The sequence below is a fragment of the Octopus bimaculoides genome, chromosome 6 (assembly GCF_001194135.2).
Source record: "Octopus bimaculoides isolate UCB-OBI-ISO-001 chromosome 6, ASM119413v2, whole genome shotgun sequence".
Taxonomy (NCBI): Eukaryota; Metazoa; Mollusca; class Cephalopoda; order Octopoda; family Octopodidae; genus Octopus; species Octopus bimaculoides.
This window is the reverse complement of record NC_068986.1, coordinates 80,316,570-80,320,356: the sequence shown is the minus strand read 5'-3', so window position 1 is coordinate 80,320,356 and position 3,787 is coordinate 80,316,570. Positions and strand designations below refer to the sequence as shown.

Sequence of the window (3,787 nt, the reverse complement as noted above, 5' to 3'; positions counted from 1 at the left end):
GGAGGTATAGGAAAGTGGGTTATACATCATTAGATGTATACCTGACTTTCCTATATAAAATTAGAAATTAACGGAACGCTGAACTCCAGACTATCAACCTAACAACATTTATTTAAGGTGGTTAATATATACATCTTTAGCTCTTGTTTGTTGTTACAGCTTCTGTGTGTGTGAGCGAGGTTGTTGGGACGTTGGTATGTAGATGTGAGCGAGCTGTCTAGCGTAAGTTCGAAAGATGGAGAGAGACAACTAAACACGTCCTTGCTCAATCGCTGGCCAGCAAGAAAGAGACAGAATGAAGCGGGAAAGCTTGGTTGTTGAATTCCACGCATGCGCACAGCGTTACTACAGAGGGTTAAAGTTAGGAACAAAAACAGGACAGTGAAGACATACAAGGAAACCGAATGAAAACAAACATGGAGGGTCGGTAGACCAGAACGAGAGTTAAATAGCGAACGCTGTAGGAATATTTTCTTTGACAACAGAAAAGATAGAAGTGAGAAACAGAAAAAAATCGAGAATGCAATTTATTTCTTGTGGAGAAAGTAGTACCTAGGATTCCATAAGAATTCCAGTCCTGTTGAAATGAAGGGTGGACTTCACCTCTACAATCTCCTTATGCTCTCCAGAATGGTTAAGACCCTTCCTAGATCATGGTGAACTGACACGTTCTTGACTCGAATTCGAGTAAACCTTTTACTGATATAATGGGGAATCATTATAAAGGCCTGGGATGTGCAAATAATTGTTGTCATTCTTCTGGCTTCTAGTTAGCTGTTGCATGTAGCAGCTACCGCCCCATATTGTTTTCCTTTATATATGTGTAGCACTGACAGCCACACATCCTGGAGGCATTTTTCTGTTTCTGCCGGAGTAGGAAATTTAAGTTTCCTCTCCTTGAGAGAAATGGTTTTTGTTCTTATTAAGTTTTTCCCTCCTCACTAAAGGACATAACACCTAGTGTTACTGTATTATTTTTGTACCGGAGGACGTTTCTTTTCACATCTTGCACGCAATACACAGCTCACTGGCTAACTGCCCACGAGAAGATGAAGAGTCGTTGTGGTTTTTAAAAATATTATTATTGCTGCTTTTGTTTTTGTTGTTGTTATTACTACAATTACCATTGATAACTGCATTCTTATTTTCGTTGTTCGCTGTTGTTATTTCCAATCTTGTTGTTCACGTTGTTGATGTTGCTATTATTTTTGTTTCTACTATTTCTGCTGTTGTGCGCATTGCCGTTACTGTTGCTGCTATCACTGTCTTTGCTGGGATCTATTTTAAAACGGGGACCACAGTATTTTCTTAACGAAACACTTTGAAACTTGGAACACTGGTAGAATGTGTCATATAAAACATCTTTTTCTCTTAGTCTTCTTAAAATAAAAAAGAAATCCCTAAGTTATTCCATGTTAAAGTTGTCGTATTTCTGTAATTTCAACCAATCACTGACGTCCATTCAGCCGATATACATTAAGTGCCGACTACATAAACAAACGATTCTGAAACAATTCTATCGGTGATAAAATTATTATTTCCTTGTCAAAAAATGGCTGAAGCATATTGGCAGTAGCTAATAAACCTTTCTATTATAGGCTAACCCTAACCCTAACCCTAACCCTAGGGTTAGGGTTAGGGTAAAACAGCAAATTTAAAAACAAAAAGGCAAATAAAACGAAGAAAAAAAAAAGAAAATGAAAAAAGCAAATTTAAAATGAAAAAGCAAATATTAAATACACTTTACACCGCTTAATCAGCCAAAGGAGTAAATATAAACAACCGAATACTTGTCAGTGATTGGTTGAAATTATCGAAATAAGACAATTTTTTACATGAAATAAATTCGAATACAAAAATATTTTTCTGTTCTATAACACAAAATAGATAAGTATACGAAGTTTGAAAGTCTTTCGGTACTAAAAACACTACGTAAAACATTAATGAAAACTGTGGCCCCCGTTTTAAAATAGATCCCTTTGCTGTTACTTGTATCTTTGCAGGTTTTGCTGTCGTCATAGCAACAAGACTAAATTCCATTGCTTTGTGTAGATTATTTATTTTAACTCCGGCCATGGTTACATTTGGAATTAAAAGTGGGTCGACAGAACGCTGTTCACCGTCAATTATTATTATTTTGACGTATCCCGACATTTTTTATAAAGTGGAAAAATATGCAAAATCTTTGTTTTCACATAAATGTAAAATAAATATCACTGAGTTACACTCTACACAGTGTCAGCAAAATAGTTATTACAAAATAATTGACTGAACAGGCTTACGGAGCTCCAAATTTCCATTTCTTCCCACCACCACCACCACGGCAACGACCATTTCTGCTATAGGCACAAGGCATAAAATATTAGGGAAATAGGATAGTCGATTACATCTACTCCAGTATCGAAGGATGAAAGGCAAAGTCGACCTCGGTGGAATTTGAACTCAGATCATAAATAGTCAGAAGAAACACCGCGACGCATTAACAGTTCTGCCTGCTTTTCGCTTTAATAATAACAATAATATTAAAATAATGTATATTGATACTTAATCTTATAATTGAAACACTCAGGATAATAAAAATTAATAATACCGATAAATGTAAGCTGACTTTGCATTTGAAAATACGAAACTGCGTATATAAATTTGACAAACCTCTCTCACTCAACGTTCTTTCTGAAAATTGTTGCACATGGTATAATATCTGCATATTCTTGAAATTTTGAAGTAAGTAGTTATTTTTGTTACATTTTGAGAATAAAAACTAACACATAAACTTATAAGGAACCTATTCTATTTTATAAGCCATTAACTATTTCTAAATAGAGATCATTAATTGCTTAAACATTGGGAACATATTTCGGCCTGAAATGATTTTCGTCAAAATATAAAAGGCTGGCTTGTCGAAAAATTTTACACTAATTTGCTGTTTTGGTAATTTTTGTATTTTTAAAAATGATAAATTTTCACCCCTAAAACTCCAGTTGTACTTGCAAAAATGCTTGCTTTTTTTCCTTATTTGCTTATGCCATATTTTATTTAAACATTGTAACACGTGGTCGAAATGTATGTAGCTGGAATTATCTTTCCTCACTACATTTTCTATGTATGCATATTCTTTTACAAATATTTCTTAAAAGTTGTTGTTTAGCCTTCAGGTTATCACTTATATAGCATATCTGTGACAAAATGCTCTCCAGCCGTGACTATCTCGCCTTTTTGTATAACTGTGACAAGGTAGCTCTGTTCTTATTGGAAGACATTTGGGGTCTCATTTAAAGGCGTTTTTTTTGGGGCTGCTAATTTCCCTTGTTAGTTTATTTATGAATTTATCAGAGGAGGTCCTTTGCAGACCCTTTAGATGAGTGAAATTAGTGCAGGCGATGAACAGCTTGAACATTTGCAATGAAACAGATTCTGGTTCACTACAGTGATTTTACTGCATGCAGTCTTATGATATCGGTACACACACACATATATATAATGTTAAGCATTAATTTACGTTTCTAATGAACACATGATAATTTATCGGCGTTTAATAATATGATTACAATTAATTGCTTTGGGTGTTAGAATCTTGGGTAAAGAAGTCGCAGGAAAACATACATTTAATGCCACGATACTATGAGAGTTGTTTTCGTCAATAAATGACTGACTTAAATTTATTGTTTCGTCTTAAATTTACTTCTTTTTTTTTTTCACTTATAGTAAAGCCATTTTTGTTAATGTTTACAACTTGAACCGGAAACGAAAATCAGAAAAAAATAGTGCAACCTGTGTAAACAAATGT

The 3,787-nt window shown here is 34.4% G+C and overlaps 1 protein-coding gene across 1 annotated transcript in view; it reads left to right on the top strand.

Annotated features, from left to right (window-relative positions):
• Window positions 1-2,619: 2,619 nt before the first annotated feature.
• Window positions 2,620-3,787, top strand: part of LOC106882567 (RNA polymerase I-specific transcription initiation factor RRN3) — a 57,305-nt gene continuing 56,137 nt past the window's right edge. The window contains exon 1 of the mRNA XM_014933287.2: window positions 2,620-2,724. The gene's annotated coding sequence lies outside the window, so the exon portion shown is untranslated. The remainder of the gene's footprint in view (window positions 2,725-3,787) is intronic.